Here is a 20,029-nt window from a genome sequence, read left to right as displayed (position 1 = left end):
TATTAGTATACATTTCCAAACATCCCTGGAAAACTCCTTAAATACAACATGCATTCCTACCAGGCTGCTTCAACAGAGATATATTTTGAGGATCTTTACAGTCTTGTAGACAAGTGATAGATGCCAAGCAAAGAGAAGAAAAGAGTAGTGAGGTTGGGGAATGGAAATTCAGTTAATTCATCTGCTGCTCTTCAACCACAATTGCATTGTTTATTTATGAGAGACTTGGTAGGTCAAAAATAGCACCAAAAATGAAGGGGAACAGAGTTGGAGTCAAGTACTTGCCTACAACAAGTTGTTGATGCCTGCAACTCAGATAGGGGTTGCAAAATAATGTTCTTTGGAAAACCTCCAGTGTTTGGAAAGTAGGTGGGTGCACCAATTGAGAGTGTAAACATGCCAACCCGCTGCCTGATGTGAAAATTATGATGCTACTTGCAAGAATATTTTCAGGATAAAAAGGACTAACACGTGACTTGCATGCTATTCTTTAACAAGGTCTAAGTAATGGAACTTGCAAAGACAGCTGCCCAGTATCATTTGTACCAGGGAAGTGGGGAGAAAAAGGAATCTGAGACAAGACTTATTGTAGAGTGGAACACTGTAACTCAGAGATACACTGGAAACAGATACCCAGTGAGCAAATCTACAATAAGGTGCAAATACATGAACGCTACAAGAGTTAGGAAGAATATATTTGAACTATAAGCTGTTGTGACATTGTGCAGTACAATGTAGTGGGAATATTGGATAGATGACTGACTCTGATGGATGAATAAATCATGCAGGGCTATAGATTGTTTGGATAAGGCAGAGCAGATAATATAGGAGCTGTTGTGTCCCTATGTGTCACGGATACTGGGGAGGTTAAAGATGTTAATTCTGTGACAGGTGGAAAGTTACATAATGAACTACATTGGATATTCTCAATATGAGAAGGATGAAGATAACATTTGAGGTGTGCTACAGACCACCAATGTACGATAAGAAGTGACAGTTTTCTGCATGAAGAGATAAAAGCACAAAGGTTATTTTAATGGAGTCTTCAATCAATCAAATATAAATTGATGATACTCAGGCACAATGGAGCCTGAGTTGATAAATGTAATGTATGACTCAAACATTACCCACTGCATCAGGGAAGCATGACAGGCATTGCATATAGACTTGGTACTGGTAAGTGACCCAGGCAACATTACAAGCAATGGAGCTGAGGCACCTGTGGGTTATACCCAACTCAGAATGATTACATTAACATGCTCTGGAATTCAGAAATACTGAGCACCAAGGGTTAATACATCATTTCAAAAGGTCTGACTTCTAGGATTGAGGGAACATAGGAACAGAAGTAGGCCATTTAGCTCGTTGAGCCTGTTTCATCTTCGATGAGATCATGGCCGATCTGCAACCTAACTCTTTGCCCCATATCCTTTGATAAATTTGACTAAGAAGAATCTAAGTCTCAGTTTGAAAATTAACAATTGATTTTGCATCATTTGCCATTTTCAGAAGAGAGCACCAAACTTCTACCACTGTCTGCATGAGGAACTGTTTCTTAATTTTGCTCTTGAAACATCTGGCTCCAATTTTTAGACTCTGCCCCCCAGTCCTACATCCTCCAACTCGTGGAAATAGCTTTCTCCATCTACTCTTTCTGTGCTCCTTTAATATCTTGCAAACTTCAAACAAATCACCCCTTCACATTTTAAATCACAGGGAATAAACCCTATTTTGGGTAATCTCTCCTCATAATTTAACCCTTGGGTCCAAGTATCATTCTGGTAAATCTCCCTCCAAAGCCAGTACATCTTTCTTAAGGTGAGGTGCCCAGAACTGCCTACAGGACTTTGTGTGTTCTGACCAGGGCTTTGTACAGATGAAACATGAATTCTTCTAGTCCTCTAGATATAAAGGCCAGCATGTCATTAGCCTTTTCAATTATTTTCTGTACTGCGCATGATATTTTAATGATCTGTGCACCTGGACCACCAAGTCTCTTTGAACTTCTACTTTTTCTATTTTACCACCATTTTGAAAATTCTATCCAAAGTGGCTATGTATGGATTTACTTTCATTAATTTCTATTTACCAGCATTTTATCCATTCATATAATATAGCAATATCTTTTGAAATTTTATGCTTCTATCTGCACCATCATTTTCTATGCCATTATCTCATTTTAACCAATTCGAATAACTCCATGAGATATCAAGAAATGGCTGAAGGAATGTTTATAGGAAAGACAATGGAACCTGACAATATCCTGGCATTAGTACTGAAGACTTGTACTCAAGAACCTAGCCAGGCTGTTCCATTACAGCTCCAACACTGGCAGCTACTCGACAATGTTGAAAATTGTCCAGTTATACCCTATTCACAAAATACAGGACAAATTCAATGTAGCCAATTACTGCCCCGTTGGTCTACTCTTAATGATCAACCAAGTGATGGAAGGTGTCATCGACAGTGCTATCAGTTGGCACTTACACAGCAATAATTTGAGCACCAATGATCAGTTTGGGTTCTGTTGTAATGTGTCTTTAAGGGATAACAGCATGCCATCATTGGAAGGGAAGTGTGTCATGTGATCCAGTCTCAGTTACGCTTTGGCCTGTGAACTGAAAACAGTACACACAGCTCTACTCCTGATGCCTTCAAGCTTTTTTGTGCAGTCACCACACTATGATTTCAACACTCTCTGATGCTACAGGCAGAATCGTCCAGTCCTATTGGCGACAGACATCATGGCAGGCGTGAACAGACGATATGGCGCGAAGGCCAAAATTCGGTTTTATGCTACTGTGAAACCAGTTTGTGATCGTCTGCTCCACCCGTCAACAGCGTGCCGTGTTCCCCGCCACCACATGTTGGGAAACTAATTTCAATATTTCAGCATCTCATTATTAGCCCTGCTCAGCGGAATCATCCGCCCACACTGGATCATCCGGGCACATCACCCCGATATGTTTCATGACTGTACATAAGCGACCAGCACCTGGCAAGCTGCACTTCGCTCGGGACTTTGTGGTTTGACTACCTACCTTGCTTTGGGCAGCACTCACAGTTATCAGCGCCAGTCTTTGCAGACAGCACCACCTCACTTTTAGGGTGGCTCATAGGCAGCTCTCTATTTATCAGACCAGCTGTAAGGCAGGGTGGCTTTCCAACAGCTGCAGGGCTAAGGCTTGCTTGGGAAAGGGGGGGTGGGTGGTGGGGGAAGTGGGCTCAGGCAAGGGAAGAGGCTGCAGGGCAACGTCTGGACTGGGGAAGGGGTGTACCTCCAGGGTGTCTGTAGGGGCACATTGATCTGTTCAGGTGGTCTTTTTTTTAATTCAATTCATAGGATGTGGGCATCGCTAGCTGGGCCAGCATTTACTGCTTATCCATTGAGAAGGTGGTGGTGAGCTGCTGCCTTGAACCGCTGCACCCCCCCTGTGATGTAGGTACACCCACAATGCTGTTAGAAAGGGTATTCCAGGATTTTGATCCAGCGATAGTGAAGGAACGGCGATATATTTCTAAGTCAGGATAGTGAGTAACTTAGAGGGGAACTTCCAGGTGGTGGTGTTCCCATGTATCTGCTGCCCTTGTCCTTCTAGGTGGTAGTGGTCGTGGGTTTGGAAGGTGCTGTCTAAGGAGCATTGGTGAATTCCTGCTGTGCATCTCGTAGATGGTACACACTGCTGCTACTGTGTGCCAGAATGTTTGTGGGTGTGTTGCCAATCAAGCAGACTACTTTGTTCTGGTTGGTGTCAAGATTCTTAAGTGTTGTGGAAGCTGTACTCATCCAGGCAAGTGGAGAATATTCCATCACACTCCTGACTTGTGCCTTATCGATGGTGGACAAGCTTTGGGGAGTCAGAAGGTGAGTTACTTGCCACAGAAATCCCAGCCTCTGACCTGTTCTTGTATTTTAGATATAGCACCGGAGTGAGGTAACAACATGGTGGGCGATTCAGAGGTCGCCTGCCAGCGAGACAGTGTGTTTCCAGTGGCTGAATAATGAATGAGGCAGGAAGTGGATCATACGGCACAAAAACCCGCCATTGCAGCTGGCAAATAAAACGCCTTTTTTCATGTCCGCTACTGCACTTCATGCAAATTTGGGATGATTCCACCCCACGTTTTCGTTGTGGTTTGACCAAAATGTTGAGGGTTGTCTCATGTCATGTAGCATGAACAAAGCTATTCACCATGTCTTGTCTGTACTTAATCTTGCTGCCATGTTGTTTGACAGGCCAAAGTGAAATTGAAACTGGATCACATGACACACTTCTCTTCTAGTGATGGCATGTTGCTTTCCCTGAAAGGCTTATGACAACAGGTTACACAAGGGCCATTTGGTTCCAGACCTCGTTACAGCTTGGTCCAAACATGGCAAAAGAGCAAAATTCAAGAGGGGAAGTGAGAGAGACTGCCCTTGACATCAAGACAGTATTTGACCAAGCGGAGCATCGAGAAACTCTAGCAAAATTGAAGTTAATGGGAATCAGGGGGAGAACTCTCCACTGATTGGAGTCATATCTAGCACAAAGGAAGATGATTGTTGTTGTTGAAAGCCAATTATCTAGACCCCAGGACAACACTACAGGATTTCCTCAGGATGGTGTCCTAGACCCAACCATCTTCAGCATCTTCATCAATGACCTTCATGCCATCATAAGGTCCAGGTTGGGGATGTTCACTGATTATTGCACAGTGTTCAGTACCATTCACAACTCCTCAGATACTGAAGCCGTACATGCCCACATTCAGTAAGATCTGGATAACACTCAGGTTTGGGTGATGAATGGTAATTGCCAGGCAATGACCATTCTCGACAAGAGGGAATCTAACCACCTCTCCATGACATTCAACAGCGTTATCATTGCTGAATCCCCCACCATCAACCCCCTGGGGATTACCATTAACCAGAAACTGAACTGGACCAGCCATATAAATATTGTGGCAACAAGAGCAGGTCAGAATCTGGGAATTCTGTACCCCATCTCCTGACTCCCCAAAGCCTGTCCACCATCTACAAGGCACAAATCAGGAATGTGATGGAACGCTGTCCATTTATCTGGCTGATCATAGTTTCAACAACACTCAAGAAGATTGACATCATCCAGAACAAGGCAGTCCACTTAACCGGCTCCCCACTCACTACCTTATATATGCACCCCCTCCACCACTAGCGCACAGTGGCAGTAGTGTGTACAAACTATAAGATGCACTGCAGCAATTCGCCAAGGCTCCTTTGACAGCACTTTGCAAACTTGTGACTTCAACCACCTAGAAGGACAGAGGCGGCAGATGCATGGGAATACTATTACCTGCAAGTTTCCCTCCAAGTCCCATAGCATCAGAATTGGAACTATATAGCCATTCTCTCACTGTCATTCAATCAAAATGCTGGAACTTGCTCCCTAATATCACTGTGGGTGTACCTATGCCACATGGACTGCAGTGGTTCAAGAAGGCAGCTCACCACCACCTCAAGGGCAATTAGGGATGGGCAATAAATGCTGACCTTGCCAATGGAACTCACATCCCAAAAATGAATTTAAAAAGTTGTTAATAAATACAGTACTAGTTGCTGCCCCGGCGCCCATCCTTGTTGGAGGCCACTAGTCACGTCCTCCTAATTAGAGTACCTGCCCATTCTCCCTACTCTTTATCCCCTGTCAATCAGCAAGTTTCCTTTCCAATCAATAATTTGCCTTCAATTCCATCAGCTTAAACTTTACTTGGACAACTGCTAATGAAGAACTTTATCAAATACCTTCTGGAAGTCCAGATAAATAGAAGCCACAGACAATATCCTCTCCATTACTTAATCACCTTTTCAAAAATTTCAATCAGCCTTGGCAGTCATGACCTAACCTTTCTAAATGCATGCTGAGCCTCTCTGATCAGTGGAAAATTTTCAAGATTTTCAATCACTCTATGCTTAATTAATAAACTCTAGCAATTTCTTGACAACAGATATTGTCATAGACTAATTGGTTAATAATTCAATGGAATTACTTTTAATGGCTCTCCAAATTTTCCCATCCTGGCAGTGATGATGCCCGCCAGTGTTGGGGCCGGAAAATCCCACCCATGGCTTCCCTCTGTCACCTTTCTTAAATTAAGGTCTCTGTTCAGGTGCATTTGCAAGTTGCCTTGCTATTGCTGAAAGTGAGGGAGTGTTTGTTTTTGCTTTTATCCAGTTTACTGGCCAATGTCCTCATTTCACCAAATGAGTCAAAAATAGATTAATTGGCCATGGTTATTTGTGGGATCCTGCTGTGTGTAAAATGGCTGTCATGTATAATAATGATTACACTTCAGACATAAGTGCTTGCATGTGAAGCAGTTGGGATGTTTCTAAGAGATGCAAATCTTTCTTGTGTAAGAAAGCAAGAACTCCGAAAGTGGCATTTGGTTCTAACCATTTTTTTTACACCTATTTTTTTATTAACAAATGGTGAGCACAAACACAAGATAAGTGTCTGACATTGATTACAAATACAGTGTGAATTTTAACCAGTCACCAGGTATTTTAACGAGACATTGGTAGTCCTTTTAAAACTAACAAAAAATAAGAGTTTGGTTCATTTAGGACAGTGACTTGATTAAGTCTGTTAGTGCATCTCTGAAGCAACTGCTGATAATCTGTTTCCTATAGGGTTTCCTGACAATGAAGGATATTTGACTTGGGTGGATTGCACAACATTCTGGTTCTCCACCTGATTTAAATCTTTTTTTTTGAATGCCTTTTGAAAATATGGCATAATTTATTGTCTTTAGAATCAAATTCAGCTTTAAGATTTATGTTGTGCATCCAACAAAGAAAAAAATAAGTTTTTTTAAGTAGTTATATATAAAGCACCTGTTTGCCATTAGAGCAGGTCACTTGACCCTGTTTTTGTGCTTTTCTGACTAGATTTGGAGGATATTGATGAGTTATTTGGTTCCAGTGATGCTATTGTGTAGTCAGAGGAATGCCTTGAGATTATCCAAACCCATAAACAAGAAAATGAAACAAAATAATGTCATAAAACTCTGCTTTGTGCTTTCCCAATGTGGTAATTAATACTACACATTACATTATTCTATTGCTACCCTTTCTCTGTACATTGTTTCTATGAGAATGGGGTTTTCAAAGTAACATGAACAAATCACATTACTGATGTCATTTTTAGTGCTCCACTGAGTAAAGAAAACCTCTTTGCTAAGCCTCTTTTCCAGAAAAAAGATCCAATAATCATTAAACATTTTAACCATTTGGATTTATTTTTCTCCCTGTGCAGTTTTTGAAGTCAAATGAGAAATATTGTGATTTGTCTTTTTGTAATTTTTATTATTTACTCTTGGGATATGAGTGTTGCTGGTGAGGCCAGCATTTATTGCCCTTCTCTAATTGCCCTTGAGAAGATGTTGGTGAGCTATCTTCTTGAACCCCTGTAGTCTATATAGTGTAGGTACACCCAGAGTGCTGGTAGGGGGTGGAGTTCCAGGATTTTGACCCAGCGACGATGAAGCAAAGGCAATATATTTCCAAGTCAGGATGTTTGTGGCTTGGAGGGCAACTTGTAGTTGGTGGTTTTCCCATGCATCTGATGCCTTTGTCCTTCTAGGTGGTAGAGGTCATGGGTTTGGAAGGTGCTGTTGAAGGATCCTCGGTGAGTTGCTGCAGTGCATCTTGTAGATGGCACACGCTGCTGCCACTGTGGGTTGGCGGTGGAGGAATGAATATTGAAGGTGGTAGATGCTTTGTCGTGGATAGTCTTGAGCTTCTTGAGTGCTGTGGGAGCTGCACTCATCCAGGCAAGTGGAGAATATTCCATCACATTTCTGACTTGTGCCTTGTAGATGGTGGACAGGCTTTAGGGAGTCAGCTTGTGAGTTACTCAGCACAGAAATCCCAGCCTCTGACCTGCTCTTGTAGCCACATTATTTATATGGCTGGCCCAATTGAGTTTCTGCGCAATGGTGACCCCCAGGATGTTGATAATAACAGCAATATAGTTCCAAGTCAGAATGGTGCGTTCTTTTAGGTTTTTTTTGCCATAACCCCATTTCCCTCTCCCTCCAAAGTGCTTATGATATAAAATATTGCATTATGGAGATTAGAGATTTTAAAAAGGATAATTTATTTTGAAATCTGCTTTTGTAACACTTACGAAGATTCTCAAGCTGTCACAGAACATATCTACTTTAAGAAACCCATTGCTTGAGCCTTCATCTTTTCTCTTCCTATGCCTTTCAAGGCACAGAACCTGAGCCCATAAGGTCGAAGGGCAGATCCCAAAAATTTAATTTACAAACTTTGCGTGCCAAATTTGTCTTGGCAGTGCCCATTGTATTGGTGCTATGTGCATCACTCGTGGTTCAAAATGGCATCCGATGTGCAGCACATCATGCTCGAGGCCATCTGGTGCAGATAATGTCTGATCCGAAGATTGAACAGCAGGTAGATCACGATGAAAATCAGCATTCAACATGCCGTTTTGGAGCTCATTGCTCCAGCCAACAGTCTGTCTTAACCTCACACAGCTGAACATCTGTTGAGCAGCAAGAGGGACACCCCCACTGGTGCTAATTAAAGGGATTATCAACTACTGACAGGTTAGTTACTGGCTGATTTCTTTTGGTCCTTGTAAGTATTCTACAAATATTTCGCACTTAATTCTTTCAAGTTGGAAAAGTTAACAAAGAGTAGGTGGCATGTGCTGAAGGACATTTTGCTGACATCAAGTCTTTGGCACAAACCATTTGCTCCCAGACATGGATGCGTTAGTTGGCATTCTACTTTGAATACAGCATTGTTGGGAGAATGAGTAGAGGCCACAGAGAATAGGACAAGTGCTAGAAGAGGGAGATGGAGGAAGAGGGGAGAAGACCCATTTCTACCGAGGCCATTCAGGGAACAATTCTCCTACATGAACCTCAGCAAGGAATGATCTGTAAGAATTTTGCACTTCAATAGGAATGTCCTTATTGGAACCTGCCATCTATTACAGCCACAAGTGTAACCTCAGAGTAGGACAAGAACTGCATTACCATGGTGATAAATATTTGTTCATCCAGGCTGGATATTTACAGCACTTTGCAGTTTGTTGTCCACTCTTGTGTAAGGGAAGTCACTGAGGCTCTCTATTAAGAGAGAACTAACTATATTTAATTTATTTTGTCAGACCAGAAAGCAGGACAAACACACCACTTTTGTAGAATTGCAGGCTTTCCCACTGCAGGTTGGCAGTGATAACATGTGCATTGCTTTGTGGGTGCTGCATATCAATTCTGCCACATACTGGAACCCAAAGTTTTCCACTTATTCAACACCCAGCTGGTGTGGGACTATGGGCAGTGCAGAGTCATGATGGCTTCATTCTGTGGCAGTCCACTGTGTCAGCTAATCTGAGCCACAAAATGGCTTCTCGGTGATAAGAATTATCCACTGACAATGTGACTCATGACTCTGGTACACAACTCACCTACATATAATATAAACCATGCTGCCAACATGAAACATGATAGAGCAGACAATTGATGTGTTGGAACAATGCTTCCACTGCCTACAGTATGTGTCAAGAAGTCATGTACTCATGATGGCCTGGATAGCTGATAGCAAGTACTGCCCCTCGTGAACACGAGTTGTGTTCATGAGGGAACAGCACTTGCCACCAACTGTCCAGCAAGCAGCTCAGGAGCAGGAGCATGATCAGGAGCTTGAGGACAACAGCTTTGTTCTCCACTGAGTCACTGCCACTCACCTGGGATGGTACTTCAATCCTGACAACCTGTTGGACACCATCTGTCACCAGTGTGCAGATTATTGGCCACGTATTCCCAGGTTCACAGCCCTGCCCCTGTCGCCAATTCTCCATCACCACAGCTCTTGGCAGATGAACCCTGGTAGAAGACTGCGCATGACTTTGTTTAATGTGGGGGCCTTAAGGTGCAGTCATTTTCGTCAAGATCTTAACGGATTGGTGGTCAGTTTTCAGTGACTTGTCGAGCCATGATGACTGGGACCGTCTTGCTGCTCCGGCTTTCTTCCTCCTTCACAGCCAGTCTTCCCTCACCTGTTCTCCTGTTGCGAACTTTTTGAACAAAGTGGCCAGTGTTCCAGGGCGGACAAAGAAAACGCTGCAAAGACACTCTGACGTTCTCTTTGAAGTGTGACAGAATTGACACTAATAACTTGGAGTGAGCTTGCTACCAGTTATTCAAAATGGCGACAACTTGTCCATCAAGCCTCATCATGCTTTGAGTCCAAACACCTCAGTTATGGAGCAGAGTGGTGTCAGAGAAGGGAAGAAAAGGAATTGAACCCTGCAACCTGGATCCCACTACATCATGGGACGTCCTGCCCCATGGGCCCAAAGATCTGCGGGTTGAGAATTGGGCTGTTTAGTCACATGAGGACCCATGGAAGAAACTTGTAACCCTGAGTAGACGTCATCCTCGAATTGAGGGACAGCTGATGATGTGATGATGCACACCAAGACCCCTTGAGGACAGTAATCCATAGCCATGATTATAGAAGGGAGCTAGCATGACATCAGTCTAAGCATCCACTGCAGTGCTCAAACACACCACGGCTGAAGCTTGTGCTGCAATGAAAGTTAACACAACGACCATCAGATGTTGCATCATGATTGGATCCATAAATGTGTGAACAGAGTTGCCCACCACTTCTGCATTGGAAAGTTTGGGCTCCAAACTCTGTGCAAAGCCCAGCGCCAAGTTGATGTCAAGCTCCTCCATGCTCCTTGACACTGACCTCAGGCTTCCTGGCAGGTTTCCCAGTTCACCAAGCATTTTCCTGTACATACTTATCAGCATTACTCTGTCGGCTGCCCCATCGATGTGCTCACCTGAATGCTCTGTAATGGAACCCATGTGTGACCTCACCTTCCGGTGAGCTGGCACCTGCACTATCTTTGCCCCCTGCCCCGGTTTCAGTGCACTCATGCCCAGTGTGTTACCAGTGCATATCCTGCCTCTCATCTATCCTCTAAAAGATGTGCCTTGTCAGACTCTGAGCTGGTGATTGTAAATGTGAGATCAAGTGATGGTGCTGTGTGTTCATCGTTACTTTTACCTTGGTGTTCCTCCACTGCCTGGCCAGGTTGATTTCTTGAATATCTAAAAGGAAAAAGGCACATAGCTGAGAGGAGGTAGATGAGGTGGGGTGGGAGGGGGGTTCCTGGTTGAAGTACCAAGTGCATGTTTACACCGTCTGAAACTTTTAAATCAGAAGAGATTGTGGAATGAAGGGAAAGGTGGAAGGAGGATTAGGTATAAGGATACAATGAGAATCAATGGTTTCAGTGGTCATTCCAATAATAGTCTACAATGTCTCTTAATGGGGTAAGGACAGGCAAGCACACCTGTTGATCCTGGCTGTGTATCACCTTGCCCTGCAAGAGAAGAGGGGAGTGTGTCAGGGAATGTCATGCAATATGTCGGGGTGATGTGATTCTCTTGATTGAATAACAGGCAAGCTCTTGCCTGTTGTAGCAGTGCTAAGAATGCGAGGGTGAGGTGAAGCAAATGCACATTAGGTATGATCCCAATTCATGAAGATTGTCGGTAAGTGATGGGAGTGTAGTGAATTGAGCAGTGCCTAGTGCTAATGTACAGTTGATGGGACATGGCATTTGAATTTGCACTCAATGAGCTTGATCACGTGTGAGGTTATTGACATTCTAGTGGTACTGTATGCAGGTCCTCGAGGCTGGATTCCTGCCATTGATGTCCATAGCTCTTTACCCCTATTGCCATTCGCTGATGACTGGAGAGCCTTCAGCCTCACTGTGGACACAGAATAATGCTCTTCCTTTTCACCTCCTCCACTAAGGCCTCCTTGGAGCCAGCTCTCTCCTGTCTTTTATCATTATTCAATGTTTCCCAGATCAGAATCACTTCCTGCATGACCATGAAACCATTGTCAATTGTTGTAAAAACCCATCTGGTTCTGCTGTCCTTACCCGGTCTGGCCTACATGTGACTCCAGACCCACAGCAATGTGGTTGACTCTTAAGTGCCTCCTCAACTAGGGCAACTGGGATGGGTAATAAATGCTGACCAGCGAAGCCCACATCCCATGAACAAATAAAAGAAAAGAATAAATTAAAAACTGATTGCCTTATTGCCTTGTTTACGTGTCTAATAACAAGAAAACAGATCGAGACCAATGTGAGTAAAGGGATGGAAATCAGACATGTAAAAGCAATTTGCACAGAAGTGGATTTTGCATGTACAGTATTCAATTTCCAACAAAGCAGACTTTCAACTGTATTTAATACGTAGTTTAAAACCATACATGCAAAAGTATTCAGAGAAGTGAAGAACCCTTTAATGTAAAATATGGTTCCTATGTTTTTTTTAAAAAGTACAAATTCACAGAAAATTTTCATCTTGGATGTTAAGGAAAGATTTGGATAGAAATTCTGAACGCAGATGTAATTGCCTGTGCTTGTTTGCGAAGAAGCTGAGATTTATGAAATATTAATCTTTATACAAGGGATGGATGGTACATAGACAGCAAACGGAGGCTGTTAGACATCTCATTGATGGGCAATTCCATCGATCCACACAACAGACCAAATACAGCTGTCAAAGTCTTAGGGCGGAATCGTACATGCTTATATAGGCCGGGCATCGTAGCGGGCAGAAGTGGTAAATATCCGGGGATTGCAAAAATTGGTTTCACATCGTCATAAAACCTGTTTGCGATCGTCTGTTCCACCAGTCAATGGCGGGCCGTGTTTTCCACTGCTGCAAGTTGCGAACCAATACTTCGGCATCTTATTATCAGCTCTGCTCGCTGGAAACATCCCCCCCATGCTGGATCATCCAGGCACGTCGTCACAAGCTGTACTTCGCCCGGGACTTCAAAGTTCCTTTCCCAACCTTGCTTTGGTCAGCACTCATGGTCAACAGTGCCAGGCTTCACAGGCAGCACCACATCACTTTTGGTGGGGGCGGTGGGCACACTGACAGGTGTCTACTTAGGAGACCAGCTGTAAGGTGGGAGTGGCTTTTCAATGGCTGCAGAACTAGGGCTTGCTTGGGGAAGGGGGTATCCCAGAATGTGTGTGGGGGCATGTGCTGATCTATACAAGTGGCCTCAAGATGGTGAGTGCTGAGGAGGGAGTCTCCAGAGGAGATGAGGCCAGATGGAGATGTGAGGGTGTGTGTGAGAGAGTGAGTGGTGATGTCTCTTGATCTGGCAGTGAGTGAGATGCCAGTGAACGTGTGATGGCCTTGTGAGTGTGTGAGTTTAGAGTGATGAGATAGCCACCTTATCCTGATGGTACAGATGAAATCATTCATCCTTTTTCTGGACTGGATGGCCAACCTCTTGTATGCAGCATTGGCACTGACCACCACTGCCACCACCTCTCAAACCAGAGCTGGATCTCCTGCCAGAGCAGGGATGGAGGACATCACAGTGGGCCTCCAAAAGGCATTCCAGTGACGAGTCACCGAACTCTACTTCGCTTTCAGGGCCGTGTCTTCACTGGAGCATTGAGAACTGTGTACACAGCTGCAGTTTAGATATGGCACCTGGAGTGATGTAACGGTGAGTTAATGCATGGTGGGCAATTCAGAGACCGCCCACCAGTGAGGCGATGTGTTTCCTGTGGCTGCTTAATTAATTAGGTGGTAAGTGGATGATATGGCATGAAAACCCGTCATTGTGGCCGGCGGTTAAGCCATCGCTTTTCACGCCCGCTACCGCACTTAATGCAATTCTGGGACGGTTCCACCCTTAGTTTACAAGTTATTTTCTTCTATTAAATATATAAAATAGGAATCAACCTACTTAGTATTTATATCCCAGCCTACTTAGTGCTTATAAATGGAATAAAGGCCCCAGTGGTACTGAACTCTGATGAACATAACTATTATCCACATCAAATACACCTCATAACTTTGGATACTATTTCTTAAATTCCAACCAAAAGCAATGAATATTACTTTTCAAACCAAGATGTCAATATGTGTGGTATGAACATTATCAGAACAGGATAGAAATAGATTGTGAAAAACAAACTACATCTGAAGTAATAAAAACAAAAAACTGCGGATGCTGGAAATCCAAAATAAAAACAGAATTACCTGGAAAAACTCAGCAGGTCTGGCAGCATCGGCAGAGAAGAAAAGTAACCCTTTTCTTCTCCGCCGATGCTGCCAGACCTGCTGAGTTTTTCCAGGTAATTCTGTTTTTGTTTTACATCTGAAGTAAGCAGTGTGATGACAGCACCTTGAGCAATCATGAGTTGCCGACTAGACTGCATGTCACCCACTGGCTTATTTGTTTTAAACCACTGGTATCTCTGTGTTCTAGATAATAATTTTAATTAATACTGGCAATTATATGGTTGCCATGCTCAATGGGAAACTCAACTGGCAAAGAGTACAGATTGGACATAAGGTTCTAGCAAAATGTCCCTAATACTCTGACCTGTGTTATCTCTTGATATAGTCCAGCAAGCCAGTTGGTAAAGGATGATACTGGAGCTAATGTTTACTCAGTCTTAGGTTTATTTACAGAGTGAAACATTATAAGCATATTTCTCCTAACCCAACCACACCCGCGTTTCAGTAAGTATCTTTTTATATGCTCAAATGTAAACCCAATTAATACCCTCCACTTTATATAATTAAACATTATTAGTATACAGTTAACATCCTCCCAAGTCAGAGTGCAGGATTTCTGAATTACTTCAGTATCCTGAGGGTGCCAGACTACCTTTGAGGGACAGGGAAAAATGTGACAAAAGTTTGATTTCCTTGGAAGTTCAGCCTGTGGCTATTTATCTCTTTCAAGAAATTAAAGAAATTCAAAGGTTAAATCCTGACAACCAGAAATTGAGCTCCAGTTTTGCTGCAGATACTGCTGCCAGGAGATCTGCTGTCATGGTATGTTAGACTTGTCTGTTTTGCGCCATTGTCACACATCCACTGTCATTCTTCTGCAACCACTCTAAGATGTCCATCATCCAACTACGCCTAGGTCAACCCCTCTTTCTGCTGCCCTCCATTTTGCCATCTGGAAGAGATCTCTGTTGCTTTTCAGCTGTGATCCAATGGCCGAAATACTGATATTATCTTCTCTGGGTGTCACTTTTTAAGAGTTCTTTTTGCTCTTTCAGTTTCAAGAGCCTCTTCATTTGTCTTATGGTCTGTATACAGAATTTTTAGCATATGTCTTAGCATCCACATTTCAAAGGCCTTTATTTTCTTCCACAGATCTTTACGTATTGTCCAGGTTTTGGAGGCATACAGGAAAGTGGTTAGAATGTAGCATCTTATGAGTTTCTTTCCTTGTTACAAGCTGGAGTTTTCATGGGCTTTTTTAAATTCATTCATGGGATGAGGGCAACGCTGGCTGGGCCAGCTTTTATTGCCCATCCCTAGTTGCCCTTGAGAAGGTGATGGTGATGAGCTGCCTTCTTGAACTGTTGCTGTCCATGTGGTGTCGGTACACCCACAGCACAATGCTGGTTGTCTTTCCGGTTCCATTCATTTCGGACTTTTGTTTTTTAGTGGTTTGATAGAACTGAGTGGCTTGCTAGGCCATTTCAGAGGACAGTTAAGAATCAACCACATTGCTGTGGGTTTGGCGTTACATGTAGGCCAGACCAGGTAAGGATGGTAGATTTCCTTTTTTGTTAACACACATCCTTTGTCACAAAATTTTGGTTATCTCTATCCTTCTAATTTTGACGTTGCATCTGCCATCTTATGTTATCATTTGTCCTAAATAGGCAAACTTATCTACTTGTTCCAGTGTGACACCATCCACTTCCATCTCCGCTCTAGTTTCTTCTAATGTATTCTTTCTGCCTACCATTGCTTTTGTCTTTTTGGTGTTCAGTTTTGCAAGAACATTATTTTAACAGCAAGGCAAAAGCAAAATACTGCTGATGCTGGAAATCCAAAGTCAAAACCGCAAATGTTCAGGAGATAATGTAGCATCCATGGAGAGAAAAATCAGAGTTAAGCATTTCAGGCCAATGGCAGACAGTTTTAACAATGTGGGCCAGACTGTCTGGTGTAAGAAAGGAAATGTATGGAAGTGTAAGGGATAACGATAAGGCTATAACTTGATTGAGAGATTTAACATTTTTTAAACCACAAGAATGAAGCATCAGTGGTATATGAACATTCTTTGAAATCCTCAATTAAAATTAGCCCTTAGACTCTTGTTCTGTCTTTTTATGCAAGTCTTATTGCAAAATTACTGAGGATAAGGAGAGTTATTGTGAGGACATCATTGGAAAATAAAAGACAATACATTAAGCACATGAATACATAATACAGGACTTATTTTCAATTCTATGATTTAAATGTCTTAAAAAGCTGAGTATAAATTGATCAATTCAAGGTAGACAAATATTTGACTTTTTGAAAATGAACGGATTGCGATACTACTTCTGCAAAGAACTATTGTCTTTGTATAATTAATTAAAGTGCTTTTTACACAGACTCCTTATCGGGATATCATTCTGCTCTCTGATTTATACTCATTCCATTTTCAAATCTGCAGAGTTTAATGAAATCACATTACAAAAGCCACTTATCACAGCAGGTACAAAATTAGCTGGCATTACAAAAAACAGCCATTATTGTTCTGGAAATCATAATTTAAGTTGCAGAGTATTTTCTGTTTTACTGCTCATAATGTGGTACTGAACAATGTTTCACTATTTTGATGCCATGCAAAGGAGTATATGGAAAGAACAAAATAGTTGTTATAATAAACTGGTGTATAATCCTGCCAGTGTCAGCACTTAACACATCATTTAACCTGCTGGTCCTGAAGCTGGATGAGACTGTCTACTAATTCTCTCAATTTTCAGCATTATTTCACTATTGCTCTAATTTAGTGGAGGTAGTGGGCTGGGGGGCTGGGGAGGAGATGGTGTGGAGGAGGAAGGTTGCAGGCAAAAGGAGATGTGTGAGTTGCAGCTGTGGACCCTAGACCATCAAGAGCTGAGTAAAGTTGGACCACTGAAGAGTGGTTTCAGTGGATGAGATGGAATGGAGCAGACCACAGCTGGAGTATGCAGGCAGGTCTAGGAGAGCATGGAATCAGAGCTGTTGAAGATGACAGTTCTGTAAGAACCTATGTCATTGCCAAATTAGAAACTGCACAAAATCTATATGGTTATGAGTTTCATGTCAAGGCTGTCGGCTATGTTCCTTAAGTGAATTAACACCACCTATTAAAAACTGTAAATAGCATGATTTGTACATGAGACATGGTGTATAAGAGAATGCCATAGATATGTATTGGTTACCACATCAGGAATATTTATAGACTGTCCATCGCATAGTCCACACCAGAAATTTGATCTAACCCTCTGAGAAAAGAAGACCATTGGGCTGAATTTTTCAGCGCCCCACTGTGTGTGTTTTTTGGGGGGGTGGGGGGGAGCGAATGTAAAATATGACAGATGGCTAACCCACCACCTTTCCGCCCACCCCTATAAAACAGTAGGTGGGTGGGCTCCAAAATTGGTACCCCGCCATTTAAAAAAAAAATTGGGGGCAATTGAACTTTGGCCCAAATATTGAAAAGTTCCCCTGTCCTCCCCTTTGTCACTTCCCACCTGGCCACCACCTAGAAGAACAATGGCAGCAGATGCATGGGAACACCACCACCTGCATGTTCCCCTCCAAGCCACACACCATACTGACTCAGAAATATATTGCTGGGTCAAAATCCTGGAACTGCCTTCCTAACAACACTTTGGGTGTACCCATACCACGTGGATTTCAGTGGTTCAAGAAGGCAGCTCAGCACCACCTTATTTCTTTTGTTCTTATTTATCGGTGGTAGATGGGAATGTGTAAATTGAAATACAAGAAGATCAGCCATGATCTTATTGAATGGTGGAGCAGGCTCGACGGGCCGAATGGTCTACTCTTGTTCCTATTTCTTAAGTTATGTTCATCAAGGGCAAATAAGGATGGACAATAAAAATGTGGGCCGAGCCACAAATGCCCACATCCTGTGAAAGAATAAAATAAATTGCGCTGCTCACATGACAATACGGTTGGCTAGGGGCGGGAGTGAGTAGATTGTTTTTTTTAACAAGACCGGTTAAAAGGCTGAAACAAAGTGGGGATACATTCTTCAGGGGGTGCTCCCACCAAGATGTTGCCCTGCACCCCCTCCACACCACCCCCCCCCCCCCGCCTCCCCCACCAATTGTCACTTCCGCCTACCCACTAAAACCCATCCCTCCACCCCTCCCTAGGCAACCTGAACTCTCCACATCTAATACCCCAACTTGACACTCTCCGGGGTCCATATTGCCTTTATCCATGGGCCTGCTCACAGTGCCAGTAATATTCATTGCTGAATTCTGACACTGCTGGGACTTCTGGAACTGCCAGCCAGTCAGATTGTCTGGAAGCCCTCGAGGGCAGGACTTCCACCCACTAAGAGGCTAAAGTCCCACTCTCATCTACTTAAGGCCACCTAGAGCATGTTATGGCTGCAGGGCGATTTTGTTTAACATTGGTCGGCTGTGGACTGACTTTTTGTGACGGAGGGATTGAGGGTAGGGAGGGCCAAGATGTAAGCCCCCATCCATGCAAAGTTCAGCCCATTAATTTGTTTCTAAGGCTGTAGCCCAACTCAAATTGATTTTTTTTTTCTTGCATTAAGATGCAGCATATATGTTAATTCAGGTGGTATATGGTTTCTTCAGGGAATGAAACCTAAACTTCTGTTTAATGAAATAGCAATTGCTGGAAATACTGCACTGAGCAGGTATCATCTGTGGAGCCAGAAACTGAAATAAAGTTTCAGATTGTTCCTTTCACCATTGACCTGAAACATTAACTCTATTTCTCTCTCCGTGGCTGCTGTTTGACCTGCTGAGTATTTCTAGAATGTTCTGTTCCTATTTCACGTTCGCAGCTTCTGCAGCATTTCGCTTTTGTCAAAAATTTTCTTTTGCTGTTTCCTTGCAATTTTGTACTGTGACTACTGACTTGCATATGAAGAATTATCCCTGGTATTTGAGTTGGAAACATGGCCTTGACCAGCGATGAGGAGAAAGTAGGGAATCCTTGAGCAGGTTAGTGGAGACCATTTAGTAACAATCGAAATTATGGATTGGAGAATACAGGAGAATTTTGGAAAGAAATATGTAGACTTGATCCCAAACCTATCCCAAACATAGAATTATATGTTAAAACAATTAGGAAAAGTCTTAATTTCCAGTATCGCGATACAATGCCTTTTCTACTGTCAGTCACTTAATACTTTCGGCCAGTTCCTGCCTTTGCTCATGCACATTTTTATGGATGCCCGTTTGGAGTTGTCAGTCACACAGAAACCTAATTCAAATCATTATGCTTTTGGCTTACCGATTTTACAGGCATGATCTCTCATTCTTATCATTTGAAACAACCTATGCAACCAAACCATGTCCTCTGCTCCTTCACTTTTAAAACTTCAATCATGCTCCCCTGAGCTTATGGTTTTCAAGTCCCTCCTCAGTGTAAAGAACTTTAAGGTTTGGCGATATCTTTCTTGACCTTCTCTGCCACCTCTCCAAAGTCTGAAAGATTTGTGCGCAAGGACTATACAGGCAATCGCGGGCAGGATGTAAAACTCTAAAAGCTAAGATACTAGAAGCCGATATAGCTCAGTTATGGTCCTCTGTACTCAGTGTCCTGACAATGCAACCTTTTTTGAAAATCTCTATAGCCACCTACTATAGGAATATGAAACTGCCCTTGTCCACATTAAATGACACATTAAATGGATCCATTATATGAACATATGAACATACAAATTAGGAGCAGGAGTAGGCCACTTGGCCCCTCAAGCCTGCTCCACCATTCAATAAGATCATGGCTGATCTGAGTGTAACCTCAACTCCATGGGCAGGATTTTGCCCTTGGCAGGGGTGCTTGGCGGGGACGGGCAGGGCGGTCAGGAAGCCAACCTCCACCCGCGATCAGCTCCGCTCTTCTGCCTTAGCAATATTCAAAGAGTGCTTCCACTGCCTTTTGAGGA

General features: G+C 43.0%; 1 protein-coding gene across 1 annotated transcript in view; it reads left to right on the top strand.

Moving 5' to 3' along the window:
• csmd2 (CUB and Sushi multiple domains 2) overlaps positions 1-20,029 on the top strand; it is a 736,338-nt gene that overhangs the window by 148,108 nt on the left and 568,201 nt on the right. The gene's annotated exons all lie outside the window — the stretch shown is intronic.

The sequence above is a fragment of the Carcharodon carcharias genome, chromosome 19 (assembly GCF_017639515.1).
Source record: "Carcharodon carcharias isolate sCarCar2 chromosome 19, sCarCar2.pri, whole genome shotgun sequence".
In the NCBI taxonomy this organism is placed as follows: Eukaryota; Metazoa; Chordata; class Chondrichthyes; order Lamniformes; family Lamnidae; genus Carcharodon; species Carcharodon carcharias.
This window is presented reverse-complemented; position numbering and strand designations above follow the sequence as displayed.